This window comes from Typopeltis vanoorti, chromosome 6 (genome assembly GCF_054136105.1).
Source record: "Typopeltis vanoorti isolate ZY-2024b chromosome 6, IOZ_Tvanoo_1.0, whole genome shotgun sequence".
NCBI lineage: Eukaryota > Metazoa > Arthropoda > Arachnida > Uropygi > Thelyphonidae > Typopeltis > Typopeltis vanoorti.
Genome location: NC_143554.1, coordinates 46,512,657 through 46,533,470, shown reverse-complemented (window position 1 = coordinate 46,533,470; position 20,814 = coordinate 46,512,657). Strand labels below are relative to the sequence as shown.

At 34.9% G+C, this 20,814-nt stretch overlaps 1 protein-coding gene across 2 annotated transcripts in view; it reads left to right on the top strand.

Moving 5' to 3' along the window:
* The window catches only part of LOC150105431 (PI-PLC X domain-containing protein 1-like), a 165,110-nt gene that overhangs the window by 68,545 nt on the left and 75,751 nt on the right, over positions 1-20,814 (top strand). The gene's annotated exons all lie outside the window — the stretch shown is intronic.

Sequence of the window (20,814 nt, the reverse complement as noted above, 5' to 3'; positions counted from 1 at the left end):
TACGATGGATAATAAGAACATGGATATTAGTATAACTGCTTTTGAAAATTTTATAATTTGCAATGACACAACAATATTAGGAAGATTTTTATATTTCAATAATGAGCCTATTCTTAAAATATTGCATTTAAACATTAGAAGTATAAGAGATAAAATGGAACATCCAGAACTAATATTGAATGACCCAGATTATAATATATTTGAATACTAACAGAAATATGGATAAAGGAGCATGAAGCTACCCTATACTATTTAGAGGAGTTTAAAAATATTATCGCTGTAGGGATTATAACAGATCTGGGGGATTAATGCTCTTTGCTCGAAGGCATTTAACCATTAAACACATTAGCAGTACAAAAATGGAAACAGCCGAGAATGCTAACATTTACTTAGAGAACTAAAGTTACTGGATCAAGGATGATAAACTCTTCATGAGAAAAGATGACACGCTGCGTATATGGAGGATAAAGTGCGAAGATGACTTCCAAAATCTTTATTTTGTTAATAAAAGTGGAACTGTAAGATTAAAATTTTAAAAAAATCTTTCCTCAAACATAAAGTTAGCATTATATATATATTGCTAGCATTTATATTGCTATGCATTTTCCAAATTAATGATTAGAGTTAGGACGAAGAATTATATGAGCAGAAACTTAAGTAGCAGAATATTTTCTGTTGTCTATATTTCCGATGTTTTTGCAAGAAAACATATTCAAACCTATCGTTCTTTTTCGTTGACATGTAGGGGAGGGAAAATAAAGGAGTTTCCGGAATATAAAGCCCTGCTACCTTCTGGCGAATCAATGAATGACAAATCGATACAGGATTGAACATTATAAGTCTCTGGACATGCTCTTCGACAATGTCATATTAATCTTTACGTTCACTTTTTCATTAAAATAATGCCATCCTATGTATAACCCAAGAGCATGAGCTCATCCGGGTTAAAGGTGTAAGAATTACTCAGCATAAAGAGTACACAAAAATACTGACACTATATTTACAGATTATATATATATATATATATATATATATATATATATTTGAAAAAAATAGATTAATATGACATTGTCGAAGAGCATGTCCAGAAACTTATAATGACTCCAAGACCGAGATAACATATAAAGATTTTAATGATAAATACTACTAATTTCGGCATATAGCAGCCTTCTTCAGGTATTTATAAAGGAAAGGAATACTAATAAACATTGAATTATTTAAACAAACTGGAAATTACAGGTACAAATTTCCTCACATAATCGATACATAAAAACGTTGTATTTTTCAAGTTGTTCCAACTGGCGTGCCATTGTTTGTTGCAATTGTGCGTGCAAGTTCACGTGAACGCCAATATTGAATAACTGCAGCATGGCTATCTGGGATGTTATAACTTAAATTATTATTTATGTGGACCGGGTTCAGTAGGATTTCCCTTGATTCTACGATTTTCCTTTCAAACTCATCTTCACAGCGAAAAATATTTTCTGATCTATTCCAGCATACAGAGTGGCTTTGTTGGTCATCATTAGGATTATTTTAAAAAAGAACATGACTGGATAACGCAGTTGCATGAGATCTTTTGTATGAGATGTCTCTCTTATGCTCTTCTATGCGTTGTTCAATAGATTTGTTAGTTTGACCAAAGTATGGGATATTGCAATCACACCACAATTTATATACTCCAGGGTACTTAAGGTTGTGATGTGTAGGTTTTGGATGGCTGATTAGAGAGCGGATTTTTGGAAGTGTGGTGAAGAAGGTCCTGATATTATATTTTTTAAGGACTTTAGCTATTTTCTTAGAGACTGTGCTAATGTATGGAATGGAGATGCTACCTTTAAAATGAATAGTCTCTGTTGTGCACTGCTTAGGAGGGTTCAGAAGAAATTTCTTAATTGTTTTTTCAGAGTATCCATTTTGTTTAAAAATAAGAGTGAGGTGATTCATTTCTTTTTGTAGTTCATCTTGTTCATTTAAGAGAGAACGTGCTCTGTGTCCTAATTTGTACCTGTAATTTCCAGTTTGTTTAAATAATTCAATGTTTATTAGTATTCCTTTCCTTTATAAATACCTGAAGAAGGCTGCTATATGCCGAAACTAATAGTATTTATCATTAAAATCTTTATATGTTATCTCGGTCTTGGAGTCATTAAATCTATTTTTTTTCAAATGTATAACAACCGAGTAAAAGCTGATCGCCACATATATATATATATATATATATATATATATATATACACACACACACTACTACTCATATGTACACGTGGAATAGGAACAATGCAGTTCAGTAATTACTCGAATATTCTCTATTGGTTAATTTCTCTTGGTATAAATTGATTAATTACTTTTATACAATTATCCTAAACACGTTTTCAATATTCTTATAAAAAATTAGGTACTGTCTAATCATATTTCTGTATGCGTTCATGTTGTTTTCCGTTCGTATTAAGAGCGGTAAACTGTTGAAGATTTCTGGAGCCAAACAGATATAGTGTTTGTGTATTATTTCTTTTTATGCTTTAGTGATAAAATATTTTAAGTCCACTTTTCTGCAGAAATATCTTTTCTAATACAGTACTTACGTACTGGTTATCAGTATTTAGGAAAAGTAGCATCCTGTAAATATATAATTGTCTAAGTGGAAGGATATTTAATACGGTATATTTAGCATTCACTGTAGTGTCTCTGTATTTAATTTTGGTTAAAATGCGTATTAATTTATTTTGTAAAGAGACTAATGGTGTCAGTGTGGTATGATATGTTCCTCCCCAGCTTAGTATAGCGTACGGTATAACAGTTTGTATCCAGGAGAAATATGTTCTTAACATTGTCAGAGTTAAGAATCTCTTTAAGAAGAAGACTTGACATAGCATAAATCTTACTTTGTTGCATACTTCTGTAATATGTGATTTCCAGTTTAAGTTGCTGTCTATTTTTAATCCTAGGTACATTATAGTATTCACATTTTCTATCTCCATACGGTTACAATTTTGGTTACTTTTACAGTTTTTGGGTTTTTTTTTTTGAAGTCTTAGGTTTATGCCAACAAGCCCACGACCACCCACGCCTTGAAGGAGGAAATTGAGCGCTGTATCAACGAAATTCAGTCACATTTATGCAAAACGGTCATGGAAAATTTCGACAAAAGAGTGCGTATGTGCCAGCAAAGCCGTGGAAGCCATTTACCCGATATTCTATTCCATGCATAACCCTATACTGTATACTTTATGAATCAATAAGAAATTACAAGTTTTAATTAAAAACCTGTGTTTTCTATCAAAATTACTTCTTGCGTGAATTTTGGGACACCCTGTATAAATAGCCATTATGTAGTCATTTGTAAAGAGCCTAATGGTGTCAGTGAGGTATGATATGTTCCTCCCCAGCTTAGTATACCGTACGGAATAACAGTTTGTATCCAGGCGAAATATATTCTTAACATTGTCAGAGTTAAGAATCTCTTTAAGAAGAAGACTCAAGACAGTATAAATCTTACTTTGTTGCATACTTCTGTAATATGTGTTTTTTGACTTACTTGGTTCCTATAATATCTGAAGCTATTGTCGTAGTATTCATTGTGAGGGTATTTTTTTCTGTTTTTTATACATCTTATATCTGAGTTTTATACATTGTTTTATGTCTTGAGTTATCCATGGCTTCGCTAATTTGCACGTATTTCCTTGAATATTACAGTTTATAAATTACGCTATCTAATATGTTAATGAATTTGCAGTAAGCATCGTCAACATAATATATATATATATATATATATATATATATTTTTTTTTTTCGTTACTTGTGTTCTGTTTGAGAGATAGTTCCTGAACCAGGTATGCAGTTCTCCTCTTATTCCCACTGAATATAGTTCGGTTAGCAATATGATATGTTCAAGTGTATCCAATCCTTTAGTTAAGCCAATAATAATAATGATAATAATATAACCAGAAGCATACATTGCAGGTGTCCGATAACTTTTGATACATAGTGTAGTTTACATGTCGTTCAGTTTATAAATCAGCTGATGTGTCCTTATCATATTGCTTATTGTTAGAATAAGTCTACAGTTAGTTTTCATAACTTCATAGTACGAAATACATAGCTAACAATAAATCCTTCATCATTTTCCGACACCACTATTAGCAATTGTTTCCGAAAATCTTGTTAATCGAGCGACAGTTCTCTCTTATTACAGACGTGGGCGCAACCTTTATCCTTTTTTAAATGTCATGGACAAATCTTTAATGCCGTCATATATATCTGCCTTCCTTCAGGTAGCTACTGCTTTTCTGTTTTGTAGCTTTCTATGTAGGCGTATTGTTTGAATTTGAACAACACCCATAACGAGCGAATGTACCTCTTAGTTGGAAAGATATGCAATAGAATCCTGAGTCAAAGAACTACTCTAAAGGCTTACTTTTTTTTAACCTTCCTCTATATGGAAACAAAGGAAATGCCGTAATCATTGTCTACCATTGTCTCTTTCCAAGTACAGAATTGGTGAAGTCATCCTCCCGAAAACTCTGGTACTTTCTTCTGCACAAGATACATATTAGAGCTCTCTCTCTCTCGCGCACACACACACACACACATGACAATCACCTTCCCCACATCATTGCAGAAAAGTTTAAGCTAATTATTTGCTTATCATCCACCATTACTAAGAAAACGAGAGGTGCAGGCAGGTGATATATATTGGTATATTGACTTCATTAGAGGTCTCATTTGCCGATCTACGCACTTGGGGTATCTATAGGGACAGTGACTTCCGATATGTATGTGAAAATAGCATATCTAAGCAATCCTGAAAATGATGATGGAAAACTTGCAAGATATGAGTCTAAAGGAAATGGATACAAAGCAGGGAACGAAATTGGCTAGAACACAGATTTTCAGATTTCGAACGTAGAGCGTACAAAGAACATACGGTACAATAACTTGGAAATTTGGTGTTGAAAGAAGTTACTAATAAAAATTTAAAAAATGAGTGGCTTTGACAAAAAAAAAAGTACTGAATGCAGATTCAGGGTAGTTATGTGAGCATTTGGAGTAGCATGGATATGACGAGCAAAGCGTCAGCTGGGATATTTGTGGATAAAGGAGTGGAAAAATTATTAAAAGTTGGATATAAGTAAGTGGTTATTAAATATATTTCTCAATATTTATGTACTGAAAAATTATCATCATACGGACATACGCTTCGACAGATGCACCGATACAGATGTTTCAAAACTGCTAAAGATGGGTATCTATAAACTAATAGTGACATAGAGATAACCAAGAACTTTGTCTTCGGACTTCCGCGTGGACTTTGTTTTATTGATAACTAAGCAGGTAACAATTGCTTGAATTTGCAACTTAAAAGAAACACCAATAGCGTATGAAAATTCAAAAATCTGGCATTGGCATTTTAGTATTGCAATTCCGACAAAATAAAAAAAAAAACACTACTTTTGCCTACTCATAACTTAATTGTATTACAACAAACAAACGACCCTCCTTAGCTCAATCAGTATAGACGGTTCGATTCCCTTCGATTCCCTTCCCCTCAGTGACGTGAGGAACCTTTATCTGGTCTCTTTCGACTAAAGGTGAGATAACCGGTCTCATACGCAGGTAGGGTTTTTTTTTCACCCGGAAACTCGGGTTTTTTCGTCTCCCAGAACAGGTAAACCTGCCCCGTGATCACATATGGATTACAGTCATGAATACGCCCCAGCCATATGCCGGTCCGGAGCCCCGATAAAATTGGGGAAAGCAATGGTGAACTAAAAAGTAAAAAATCTCACCAGGAATACTTCGTGGGCAATGCCTACAAAGTTTCCTACGGTCGGAAATGACTGAAAAGGGAAAACCAACCATCAAGCAAACTAAATTATAAAAAGATGTTTGTCAACTGGCTTATACAGTGCTTGGAAAGAAGTTAACGGACACCAACAAACAAACAACCGTGGCGCCCACCTTAATAAGATGTAGTACCTCCTTTCTTTGCGATGACTGCGGTAATCCTACAGGACATATTTTCCACAAACGTACAATAGAAATCAATGGGAATTTTGGACAATTCTTCCTGTAGGCATGTAATGAGGTCCTAGACTGCTGTGAGGCTGACGTCCCTTGACCTCGCCCATCGGTTCAGCTCTGTGGAGACCAGTCAAGTGTGGTCACGTTCACGCCCACAAATCACGCAATTACAGCAGCCTTCTGACACGATGCATTGCCTTGCTGAAAGAGACAATGGTGAGTTCAGTAGAAACTCCACAAAGTAGGAAGCATTGCATTTTCCAGAATGTTCAGATACCACTTGGCGTTCAGTGTTAGTGGGACCGCAAAAACAGAGATTCGAAGCCAAACCAGAAAAAAACAAGACCATACCATCACACCGACAACCTCCCAATTTCACAGAAAGGGGGGGGGGGTTACGCACTGTGGTAACAAATATTCACCGAGCATGGCATCCGTCACACCCACACCTGTCCATCTGCTTGTAATATAGAGTGTAGGGTGATTTGTTGCTCAATAACACAGTGTTCCAATCTCCCACGTTCTACTGTATACGCTCTTTGCACTGCTGAAGACGACGCATCATGTTCGTTCAGGTAATGTGGAACTTGCATACCGCGATCCTACCCATGGAAACCCATGTTGCGAGCCTCGATTCTAAATCGTTTTGTGCAGATTTGAGTTCCAGTCGATGCTCAGAACTCCGAATTCATCGAGTCGTCCGGTGAGTGACCTTTTTTTTTCACATATTATCCTTTGTAGCACCCTACGGTCACGTTCGGTGATTGTGGTGGGTCTTTTACTGCTGGTAGCATTTGTAGTTGACTCCCTGCGTTTCCATATCGGTATGGTATCACATTGTTGGTCTTGCATGGCACAATATGTCAACAATTTGTCGAACAGATAGGTCATCAATCGCATGGCATATAATCACAACGCCTCTTTGAAACTCCGTCAGTTCTCTTCTCGCAGCCATTTCAACCGGGCACAGAGTTACTGAATTGGGATCATCGTATTACTCCAGTTTATACCGGCTACAAACATGTGATTCATTACATGGTACAATGCACCTTGCCAATGGTGGTGTTTTTTTTTAAGCAGTGTATTTCGCTGGATTTCACACCAATACTCGATAGCTACCAAACATTCTAACCTGAACAAGTTTGATTGCATTAATTTACCAAAACATTTGGCGACTTTTATCTTAATATCAAATCCATCATATCTGTAATCCTTCTTTTTAACAACATTAAGGAGCATAAAATTAGGACTTTTGAACTTTGAATTGCTACGCTTACTCATTGCCGCGTGTAAACTCTAACATGTTGTGTGCTCTGAAGATACTGGTTTGAAATGCACCGAAATATAAGCAGTTAATAAATATCGTTTTATTATAATTTAGTTATGTTTGTGTTGTACTACCGTTAAAATAAGTTACGAATACCGTCCAACACCAAAGCTTGTCTTTAAGATTACATTTTTCCTGGGAACTTACACTGCATGGAAAGAAGTTAACGGACATCCCCATGGGAAAGATGCATCGTGCTGTGTAACGAGTCAAGTGTTTGTAGCCTGTATTAATTTGAGGAATATGAGGCTGCCAAGTCAGTGCAATTTGAAACTTTATATCTTTTGTCCATTTAGGACTGAAATGCATGAAACAGCTGCGAGAAGAGAATTGATGGGGTTTGAAAGAGGCGTTGTGATAGGATGGCATGTTGCAGATCTTTTCGGAAAATTGTTGGCAAATTAGGCTATCCCAAGTAATAATCAGTGATTCCATTCTGAAATGGAAGCTCAGGGAGTCAACTGCAAATGCTTCTCGCTGTGGACAATCTTGTAGTCATACTCACCGAACGTGACCGTAGGGTCACGTTGGGTGAGTATGACTACGAAAGGTAATAGGTAAAAATCGTCATTCATCGGCAGACACATGTAATTCCATACATATTAAACTTTCGTTATTTGTAATGAAATAAATTAAAACCATTTTCACTTGTGAAGAATGTTTCTGTTGTCTCATGAGATCCTTTGGCTAGCAGAAAATGGAAGTAATGACATCATTATGATCATAATCATAATTCGATGATCATAATGACATCATTATGATCATCGAATATGTGCCGTATGAACTTTCTGGCTAAAATAGATTACAGAAAGAAGGAATCCCGTACACTTCCAGGTGAATCCTAGTCCTAGGGAGGATGTTTAATTTTGGTGGATGGCAGGATAAACTACATGATTCTACATGACATGACTTTTCTACATGACATCTACATGACTTTTGTTGTTCATCTTAAAAACAAATCTATCCTTCTCTGCTTCTCTGCATTAATTTCACTATCGAAAGATAAAAAACAGATCCCTGCCTTTTTATACCATCTCGTGAAGGTCTGCGAATGAAATAAACTTCGCTAGTTAGTCTGCAGGAAATAAATATACACAGAAAGACACCTCCATGTAATAATGTCCTACCACCATCATCTGCCACCAGTAATTTATATATAAAAAAACCTTGAGATATGTTATATAACATTTCCAGATAAGAGGAGTCAGGAACTAATACCTCTATTTTTTTCTTTCTAAAACATGATAATAATAATTTTAAAACGATATTTGAGAATAGTATAAATAAGCTCCATCAAAGAAAAGGATATAGAAGATCGGCAATCCTGTTGACGCGGCATCTTGAATATCTTTTCCGTGACAAATTATACGTAAGGTAGGTCACGGACAAGATATTAAAGATACCGCCTCAACAAGGAAAAGGATTTCTTTCTCCCCACTACAACACTACAGAAGATCTCAAGTTTTTTCCTTCAACTTCGGAAGAACACTTATTCATGGGAATTTGCTATGCGAGGAAAATCATACTTGTCAAGAGAGAGATACGCATGTCAGAAAACATTAAGAAATGTGAAAAAAAATCTGCAGTAGAATATAAACAAGAGATATAAAACATCAAGTACTCTAGCAGTGTACAAAAACGGCTTACGTTGATTACCAATACTCAATCATATAATTCAAGAGGCAATGTTAAAACTCACGTTCGTAATAAAAAAAATATATGCTCCTAAATCACGTTTAGTCATCTCTCAACAAAAAACCCTGTATTACAGATCTCTGATACTCTTTTCATCACATTGCTAGCCGTCATAATACACATAATACAATATGTTTTGTGTGCAGTCACCATCATTAGTCATTTTCAAATATTCTGCTCGTTGATATATCATTTCTATTACTTTGTTCACTGTATTTTTTTTTATTTCACTCCAGTTAACTTATTGTTGATAGAGATTTCTACATACTGGTTCAGGTTCAGAGTGGATTTGAAAAAAAGAAAGTGATTGCCTTTTAGTTTTGAGCAAAATAAAATTGAATATCACATTGAAATGAATAGTATGTAAGAGTTTTAAGTAGAATCAAAGTCAAGCAGCTTGGATATAGAAATAAACAGGGGCGACTCGTGCTTAGGCACTGCGGAACTGCAACACTCCCAATTTTTCTCGATATATAAATATATATTTATTAATTAATTTATATATTTATTAATTCATATTTGCTTGTAATGTTTAATTTTACCATCAACTTTTTCTATTTATAGAAAATAACTGAAAATACAATTTTGTTATTTTCTATAAAAAATAATAAAAATCCATCTTGTAGCGCTTAGGAGGGCGAAGGACGTTAGCAGCACTGTGTTTACCACAGTGTCATATTGCTACGCGCGCAAGCATATGCACTTCATAGTGAGATGCGAGCTATTAGCGTAATGCGGCACTGTCCGTCGCGCAGTTCCACTGTTGTTTATATGCGGTTTGTGCTACTAGTAGAGTGTTCGTAGAGCTTATCGTGTTTACTCCATCTCTTTAAATATTTGGACATTACAATTAAAGACTTAACATTTGTTATAGTTTTTATTTTAGAACATTGGGGTTATGATAATAGATTTTATTTTTAATTAATTTTTAATTATACTAAACTGTATAATTTTATCGATAATAAACAATATTTTTTCATTAAACAAAACAAGAAGAATATATTTTATTTTTAAGTAATTTTGAATTATACCAAACTATATAATTTTATCGATAATAAACAATATTTTTTCATGTTTAATTTTTTTTTCAACTTTTACCATAATTTTGATATTTTATTCAAATACGTATACACTCTGTACTTACAGTGTGTATGTATATTTCGAAAGTTGCAGCATCCCCACGATTTCAAGCCACGAGCCGCCACTGGAAATAAATGTATTCAAGAAAAGTTAGTTTGAAAACAAGAACGAAATCCTAGAGACTCAGTGGCAACCATGAGACTGATTCAACCAGAGAGGAATGTGGTGATAGCATGGGCAAGGATAGTTAGGTGAGAACTCAATGGTTGACTCAGGAAAAACACGGAAAAGAACTCACTTGATCTGTGAAGTTAGTGAAGGGAAGCCGGTTTGAATTTTGAACACAAATCCCCAAGAAAGTCTTGACTGTCTGAGTAACTGGACTAGAAAATCAACCGTAAGCGCAGAATAACCAAGGATCAGAATGGTTTTCCGAATTTGGAGAATAGTAATGGCTACAGATGAAAAAAAAAAAAAATGGGTAGAGAAAGTTTGAGCTAAAGCATAAAGAGATGATTTTAAATTTAGTAGTCTCTAGAATGGGATTTAGGTTTTCCAAATGCACACATCTTCATTTTACCCTAAGAAATCATGCAAAATGTAGTTTGGATAGTTAGTCAGTTGAGGTTCTGTAATGAATATTAGATCAGGTTTTGGTGATACACGTAAGTGGTTGTGATACCTATCATTTAAGATTTGAGGTCAGAAATGTTTAGCGAAGTGGAAAGGTTTTTGTATTAATATGTTTTCTGTATTTTTGTTTTTTAATGAATTTCTTAATTTTACTCTTTTTTGTATTTTGCAATTTTTGTGATTTTTTTCTGGGAGGTTCTTTCTGCACAGTGTCACTAGTTTTTCATTTAGAAAGCAGGATATGTAACTGGGGGGGGGTGAAAAGTCATATATGGGGCTCTCGGGGAGAGAGAGAGAGAGAGAGAGTATACGAGTATGCGATAATTAGATGTCATATTAATTATAAATAATTTGATATATATCTATATGTATTTTTTTAATCATGTAAAACGAAAATTACCCCAAAATTAATCTTATCTACATTAAAATCATCCCCTTTAAAGTAGACTATCAGTAGGAACCATACCAAATTTGGTTGCTATAGCATTTACAGTTTATGGAGATTACTTCACACAAACAAATTTTGGTCTTCGGTATTGCATTTTATTACATAGTACTGGTATCTTGATTAAGTTAAACTACTAAGTAAACGAATATCAGATAATATAGTATTAACTAAGCTCACTGCTTGTATGCGTTAGTCATTTTAGACCTTTCGCCTAAGCCATTAGTCCTTCGATGCTTGTGCAATAGCTTTCTAAGGGTGCAAATATGCATAAACATTTTATTTTTAATAGGAATGAGAAACCCGTGAAATTAGTATGTCACGTAATATTTCAGAATGATTTTTTGTCCCTTCGGGATAACATCACTGTTTTAAAATTAAATCCTGCCACCAACACTACGCCAATGCTGGTAGCAATAGCTTCTTACATTTAGGAAATTACGTGATACCAACAAAAAATTTCTGAAGGACTGTTAGGACGATGCTGTAACGTTCCTGCAGAGAATTTTAATAAACTTTTTGTTAAAACCAGAAAGACGCCTCTTATACAAAGACATTCGTATGCACCGCTTGCTAAATGTTGTATATGAGTTTTATTTTTATTTTTACTATTGCACATCAAACTTTATCATAATTATAATCACTAGACAATATTTATCTCCGCTGACCATCTGATCCGTGACTTAATACTGTAACCATGGGAGGGAAGCCTATCATCTAAGACCACCCATTGATAATGACTTAGATGTTGAGTTCATCCTTAATAATTAAATGTTCTGACTTTTCTGAAACTGTAGGCCTCCTTAAAATCCGCTTACAAACAACATTTCATTGTTGTTTGTAAGCGGATTTTAGTGTGTTGCAACAGCAAATCCGCTACTTGATGCGCTAACATGAATTTTGTGATTTCGAAATTTAATGGGAATTTGCTGTAACAGGAAACGAGAGTTTAACGTCTTTAACATAATAATGTATAATTATTATGTTATAGACGTTTATTCTAATAAAATAGATAATGATCAATAATAAGTTGGTCTTTTTCCCAGAGTGATGTTACATATCATGGCATAAATGAATTCTTCTCTTAAGTCTTCTAAAAGAATTCTAATTTTGAAAATTCATAAACACGTGTAGAATTTTAGCACATTCCAAAGAGGCAGCACAGACTAATATGTTATCTACTGGATCAGTTTCTGGTCGAAACTCAGTCACTCTTAGAACTATTCTGATTCTATCATCCATAGCATAGATAATTTTTACTTTATCTATATTTTAATTTCATTTTTTTAATTTTTATTTATTATTTTAATATTTTTTGTCTCTCTCAAGATATCAAATTCCGTAACACTTTACTACGAAATAGGAGTGAATGGGGGAGGGGGGGGGTGAAATCCTTGAACGCAAACTCTTAGAGAATCGAATAGATGTCGGAACGTTCAGCCCAACATCTATTTTATGTAGAATTGCAGGCGATTATAATTATAGTCTTAGGTTATATCCTGCGTTTGTCTAAAATACGAACTGATATTTGTATGTGTGATATTTGGTATTAACTATTTTAGAATATTTCTATACCTTAAGAAAGTTACAGTCTATAAAAATTTAGTCTTTGTTATATTTTCGCACTAGTTGTATAGAAGGTTTTAATAAAGATGAAACTCTTTTTTCCAGCCTGTCTTGTTTGTCGTAATAAGAAACTACAAACCCTAAATGTTCCGTTTTACTTCGAGTCAATGAAATAATTAAAAACTTAAAATTTCTACTTGAACTTTAAGACTTATATAATAATTATTATTATTATTTACAAGATTATATTATTACAATATTGACATTGATGATTATTACAGATTTTTTTAAATCTTGACAGTATATACGAGAGTGGTCCGAAAAATTCTCGGCCACGACCATAGATGGCAAAACTATCAGCATGATTTTTTTTTTCAAAGTTGGTACATCTGTCATAAGCATCCATGTAAAATTGCAAGTCATTCTATCAAGTTGTTTGTTTTATACAGCTGTCTGAAGCAAAAGTGTTCAGTATCCCTTGAAATGGATAAAATTGAGTATCGTGCGGTTATAAAATTCTTTCTAAAAGAAGGTTTAACACCAAAAGAAATTCTTTCTGAGTTCATAAAAGTTTATGGGTACTCTTCTGCTTCGTTTTCAACAATTAAGAAATGGGCTGCCGAGTTTAAACGTGGCCGTACCAGCCTTGAAGATGATCCACGTGAAGGACGTCCAAAAAGTGTAACACCGGAAATCATTGATCAAGTGCACGATGTGGTATTGGATGACTGGCGAGTCAAAGTGCGTGAAATTGCTGAGACTATAGGTATTTAAAATGAAAGTGTAGGATATATTTTGCATGAAGAATTTCAAATGAAAAAGCTTTGTGCAAGATGGGTGCCACGCTTGCTCACAGCAGATCAAAAAACACACTCACATGAAAATCTCTGAACGGTGCTTGGAGCGTTTTAACAAGAATAAATCAGATTTTGTGCGTCGATTCATTACTATGGATGAGACTTGGATTCACCATTACACATCAGAATCCAAACAGCAATCAAAACAGTGGACAGAAGCCGGTTGTTCAGCGCCAAAGAAGATCAAGTCCGTTCCATCAGCAGGAAACATCATGGCATCGGTGTTTTGGGATGCTAAAAGGCATTTTGTTTATTACTTATCTTGAAAAGGGTAAAACAATAACCGGGAATATTATTCCGATCTCTTAACCAGACTTGATGAAAACATTCGTAAGAAAAGACCCGGTTTTCAGAAGAAAAAAGCATCTTTTATCAGGACAATGCACCTGCCCACAAAGGTGTTTTGGCAATGGAAAATTAAGGGATCTGCACTATGAATTGTTCTAACATCCACCCTATTCCCCAGATTTGGCTCCCTCTAACTTCTATCTCTTCCTAAAACTAAAGTTCTTCTTCGCTGGTCAGCATTTTTCTTCTAATCAAGAGGTGATTGCAGCTGTAGAGGGGTATTTTGCAGATCTTACTAAGAACCACTACAGGGACGGGATAATGGCGCTGGAGCATCGCTGGAATAAATGTATTAGGAAATTATGTTGAAAAATAAAAATAATTTTGAAATTATAAATTCGTTTTTTCATTGTTAGGCCGAGAACCTTTCAGACCACCTTCGTATATACAATAACAATAGATATAATTTCTCTATATAATACGTTTTCTATTATTATCATACAGAGTATTTATACAATATATACAATTATGACATTACATTTTCTGCTCAGCACAAAATTCTTTACACAGTTTAGAGTACCTTAATTTCTTTTTAATATTTTTTCTTTGAATATAAATACGCATAATTTTTTTATATCAGTATCATCATTTATTATTATACACCGTATTGACATATACATTACAATAATTGCATTACGGTTATGATAATTGTAATGCAATTATTGTAATGTATATGTCAATAAGGTGTTTAGTTGATTGACGCGGGCTAATCCCACCTGCTTCGAAGCTAGGGTTAGCTTTTGTGATAAGGGTGGGATTAGCCTCCGCTATTTATGTTGTTTGGTATAGTTTATGAGGAATGTTGGCGTTAGATGCTGGTAACTTGTGGTGTGTGTGTGTGTGTGTGTGTGTGTGTGTGTGTGTGTGTGTGTGTGTGTGTGTGTGTGTGTGTGTGTGTGTGTGTGTGTGTGTGTGTGTGTGTGTGTGTGTGTGTGTGTGTGTGTGTGTGTGTGTGTGTGTGTGTGTGTGTGTGTGTGTGTGTGTGTGTGTGTGTGTGTGTGTGTGTGTGTGTGTGTGTGTGTGTGTGTGTGTGTGTGTGTGTGTGTGTGTGTGTGTGTGTGTGTGTGTGTGTGTGTGTGTGTGTGTGTGTGTGTGTGTGTGTGTGTGTGTGTGTGTGTGTGTGTGTGTGTGTGTAAAAGTGATAATGCTATATTAACTGTGTTGGTATAGCTTCCAGAGTTCGTGTTTTAATGTTCTGTGGTTGTTGTAAGTGTTTTAAATTTCTTGGTAGGTTGTTGAAAGAACTATGAGTTCTTGAAGGGACTAGGGATGTAAAGAGTCTGTTGTTACGATAGGCGATGTTCAAGTAATTCCTTAGTAATAAAGGGTGTCCCAAAATTCACGCAAGATTTAAATTTAGCGCCATTTGTGCGGTAAAGTGTTGCCAACGAGAAAAAAAAGACAGTGTGACAGCTGACAGTTTAGGGTTATTAAAAATGGAGCGCTACACGAAAGAACAACGCATTTTCATTGTTGAGCAATATTTTAAAAATAATGAAGGTTTGGCAGCTACAGTTCGCAATTTCCGTACAAAATATGGTCGGAACAGTGATTTAACTTCATCAATTGTGAAAAGATTAATTAAAAAATTCAAGGAAACTGGATCAATTAGTGATCTTATACACTCTGGCCGTCCTTCAACAAGTCGTTCAACAGAAAACATCGAAGCAGTTGGTGAGAGTGTTGCTGAGAGTGCAGGAACATCAATTCGGAACCGTGGTCTTGAATTGGGCATTTCGAGACTCTACAGCGTATTCTCACGAAAAATTTGCATCTTTATGCTTACAAAGTTCAATTGACTCAAGAACTGAAGCCTACTGACCACACACAGCGAAGAGAGTTCGTTGAATGGATTATGAACAACAACAAGTGGATGCTTATTTTTCGAACAAAATCATCTTCAGCGATGAGGCTCATTTTCATCTTGATGGCTTCGTTAATCGACAAAATTGTCGCATTTGGGATTCAGAAAATCCACGAGTGATTGTTGAGAAACAAATGCATCCACAACGTGCCACTGTTTGCTGCGGATTTTGCGCTGGAGGCATCATCGGTCTATTCTTCTTCGAAAATGTGGCTGGTAAGGCAATAACAGTTAATGGTGCTCGTTATCGCGAAATGATAATCCAGTTTTTGTGCCTAAATTGCAAGATATAGATGTGGACGACATGTAGTTTCAACAAGACGGTGCCAGATGCCATACAGCCCGAGAAACAATTCAATTACTGCGTGAGTCATTTCCTGGTCGTGTAATTTCCCGTTTTGGTGATCAGAATTGGCCGCCCAGATCATGTGATTTAACGCTATTGGACTTTTTTCTTTGGGGTTTTTTGAAGTCTAAAGTTTATGCCAACAAGCCCACGACCACCCACGCCTTGAAGGAGGAAATTGAGCGCTGTATCAACGAAATTCAGCCACTTTTATACAAAACGGTAATGAAAATTTCGACAAAAGAGTGCGTATGTGCCAGCAAAGCCGTGGAGGCCATTTATCTGATATGCTATTCCATGCATAACCCTATACTGTATACTTTATGAATCAATAAGAAATTACAAATTTTTAATTAAAAACCTGTGTTTTCTATCAAAATTACTTCTTGCGTGAATTTTGGGACACCCTGTATTATGTAATGTTTCAAATTTTTAATGCTCAGGATTCTGTGTAACGCCATGAGCGGTTCGGATATTATCTGTTGTAAATAAGGTCTCCAAATCACTGTTGACACAGTTTTCCCATGTAATGTTTCTAATTTTGTTAGGTGGCTGTTTAATGTGTTTATCTAGACCAGTGGTCTCTAAACTTTTCGCCGTGAGGGCCACATTGGGTACTTCAGCACTGTTCAGCGGGCCGTAGTAAAAAATCTCTAGAACTAGATATATGAGTTTTATTAAAAGCAGATAAAAACTGATTACGGAGTATGTGAGATTAATAGAAAGTGTTCGTTGTATATTAATTAAAACGAAAACTATCAGCAAATCCTCATATTTTATCACAAATTATAATAAAACCATTAATGTGAATAATGTAACTGTGTTTGTGTTTTTAAAATCTTATTAAACTCAGGTTCAAATTTTGAAGTGCTAATTACAAGTAGCGATTTCAAATGTTCATCAGATAAATTTGCCCTGTATTTTGACTTGATATATTTCATTCGGAAAAAAGTTTGTTCGCAAAGATACGTTGTCCCAAAAATAGAGATAAATTTACAAGCAAATTTCTTCAAATTTGGGAACTGCTCAGAGTTCAAAAATTTATAAAAATCGATCAAGTTTCCTTCCTTGTATTTATCTTTAATATGTCCATTTGCCTGAAGTTCAATAATTTCCATTTGAAGTTGACTTGGGACATCAGTAACAACACAGTCAAACGGATTTTGAAACAATCTTATTTCCGTAGCATTGGTCCTAGCGTTAGTCCATTTTAACCGACCTTTTATAGTCAGAAAGACCGTAACTTGGATTACGGTTACTTTTTGCTATTCGGGAATATATTTTGAACACAATTTTAATTAATGCATTTTGAAATCTATCAACACCCCGTGTTTTTTTTTTTTTTTTTTTTTTTTTTTTTTGCGTATTCTTATTGAAAAATTAGTCCAATTGGCGGACCGGATAAAATCATATCGCGGGCAGCAGCTGACCCGCGGGCCGTAATTTGGAGACCCCTGGTCTAGACCGCTATACCGCACCTGAGTAGAGATTTGTGAATACTGTGATATATAGGAGTTTTATTTATTTATTTATTTTATTTTATTTTATTTTTTTTTTTTGTTAGATGGAATCATGTCTTTTACTTGAGTTTTGCTGCGATGGTGCAGAGTTTAGTATGTAGGTGTGCTATATGTTTTGTCCATTTAATGTGGCAATTATGTAAAGGCCAAGGTATTTTGCCTGTGATACGGATTTGATTTCGGGATATTAGCAGGTATTTTTGTTGTTAATGCAGCGGTATGTGTAACAGTGTAGCTATGATGATGCGGGACGCATGATTCTCGCATTATGTATAATTAGCATATGCGTCTTGGTGCCGTTAATTACAATTGAGTTTTGGTAGAAGTAAATTGTGATTTTATTTAGGTCTGGTTGTGCTTTGGAAATAGGATGTTGTCTTTGTGGACTGCTAGTAGTGCGGTATCATCTGTGTACTGATATATTTGACTTGGTGTGGCCAGGTTATGAACGTCGTTAATGTATATGTTGAATAGAGTAGGTCATAATATGGCGCCTTGTGGGTCACCGAGCTTATTTGTATACCCGGCTGTAATGTGTGCCTATGTTTGTTACTTGTGTTCTGTTTGAGAGAGAGAGAGAGAGTTCCTGAATCAGGTATGCAGTGTTCCTCTTATTCCGACTGAGTATAGTTTGGTCAGCAGTATGTCATGTTCGAGTGTATCAAAAGCTAAGGTAAAGTCAAATAGTATAAGGACAGCGTACTTGTTTTTATCGAGGGTTTTTTTATGACATCGACGATGTCTTCTAATAAAGTGATAGTGCTTTGTTTTCTGAAAGCCGAATTGGTTTTGTGAGATAATGTACTTCTGCAAATAGTTCTGTAATCTGGTATGTGTGTGTGTGTTATTTTTTCAAGAAATTTGGAGATGACTGATAGGTTAGCTATTGATCGTTAGCTCTGTGTACCATTTCTTTTGCCATGTTTGCAAATTGGTGTAATTATTGCAGTTTTTAGTTGTTGTAGAATAATGCCAGTGTCGAATATTATGTTCACGAGTCTCAGAAGTATTGGATTTATTTGTTCAAAGTGTGTTAAAGGTCTATGAAGCTTATTTTGTCTAATCCTGGAGTGATCTTTGTTTTAACTGTAAGAGTGCTTCCTTTAGTTCCTGTTTTGTTACAGGTTGAAAATACATAATTTGCTGTTCAGTTAGTGTTGGTAATTTTTTGTTGATCCTTAGTAGATTATGTTTCTTGAGTTGTATGATATTGTTGAATAAGTCTGCTAGTTCTTCTGGGTTTATATCCTGACCGAAGCTTTTTGAAATAAAATCTTGTGCTGAAGTTTTCTTTTTTCGAATTAGTAATTAGTTAAGTGTAGCCCATGTTTGCTTCATATTGTCATTATATTCCGTCAAGTCTTTTTGCCCTATGAATTTTTGTTGTTCGTTGATTTCTTGTGTTTTTGTATAATGTTTGTAAACGAGTGTTATTGGGTGACTTAGTTTTTTCATAGGATTTTTTTTACAGTGATGCCATTTAGAATGTCACCATTTATCCATGAGTTATTGTCTGTTTGTCGCCTCGTTTGTGTAGGCGTTGTTGCTTTTTTTTTGTATATTCCTGTGAGCATTAATAAGGTCTCGTATAAAGTTACAGTTTCATTTATTTTGAGTAGACAATTCCAGTCTGTATTTTTTTATAAGGTTGTCGTCAACGCTCTTTAATATGATCAAGGTTTATCGAGATTTGCGGTGATGAGAGGGTGAGGGATGACATAATGAAATGATGTTGAGACAAAGTAGTGATCGGCAATTTTGGCGTTAATTACTAATGAGGTATATGTATGGTGGGAGAGCTCCCACCACAATTACTCTGGATTTAGAGAAAGATGTTGAAAGTTTATTTCTGAAGAGTTTATTTTTTTTTCTGAAGAGACCTCAATAAAGGTCGAAACTAGTCTGGGTTGTGGCCCTTCCCTTAATGCATAACATTAGACATATCCGCAAGGAGATGTGTTTTGCATTATGGGAGATACTGAGATAGGAGTGTTGGTATCTTGCTCCACCTTTGCAAGGAGTGCCTTGGTGTTGTACCACCTTACCCCAGTCCTGAAGATACTTTCAGGCGCAAACTTTGTTTGCTCACACTTGGATAAAGGATTAAACTAAATTTATTATACTCTTACCAAGTGAAAAATAAACTTTTGCATATACCTCGCACACGAAAAATGTTTAAACATGCTCATTTAAACATGTTTGGCGCACATTTACTTCCCGTGGTTCGCCCCATATATGCAATGTAGATATTTTTGAACATGCATTGTTCTAATTCATTTCTGAGCTGCATCCATCCTTAAAGGAAATAAACACAGTGATCTGCCCTTTGATTTTATAGATGTCCAAGTGGGGATAAAAGGCTTATTCCGATGCCGGTAGCTATAGTGTTATTCTTTCTATTTGTAAGGCCATAACAAGAAGCGCGTACCTCTATGACCAGCTATGGTTTTTTTTTTATTAAATACACCCGGTAACACTTACGCTGAATGTACGTGTTCGAATCACCTGTATCATTTTGCTTCTTGAAAACATTTATTCCTGAGTAGATTAATTTTAAGTCATTTGCACCATTTATAAGGCGAATCAAAATGTCAGATCAAGTGTCACTGTTGTATCGATTAAATTGATTTAATTACGATATTAATTACTATATAAAATGCAGAGTTTTTGCGTTTGCTGGAGTGCTTTGCAGAGGTTTGAAAACCAGTGAATTAAAATATAAATAATTAAAAAATTATTAAGATAACGATGTCAATAGTTCTTATTTAGTTTTACTTTAAAAGTATCTTAAGTACTCAACTTTTTTAAATGAGTAGGTAATTATAACTTTATAATTATCTATTTTTGCTATCTCTTGAATGCGTGAATATGGTTTAATCAGTCATGATTAAGGATGTACATCAAGTACATACTAGAAGAACTTCCTATTCTCGTTTTCAAGAATGCAGCAGCATGGAGGTACTGCTAGTCTTGTCAAAGTGGCTTAATATTTATTAATTTTCATATTTGTATAGCCTTCGACGAAAGTCGTAAAATAAAAGTATTAAGTACTCTAAAAAAAAAATTACATTAACATTTTCCTATCTGAAGGAAACAGCAGGATACTTGT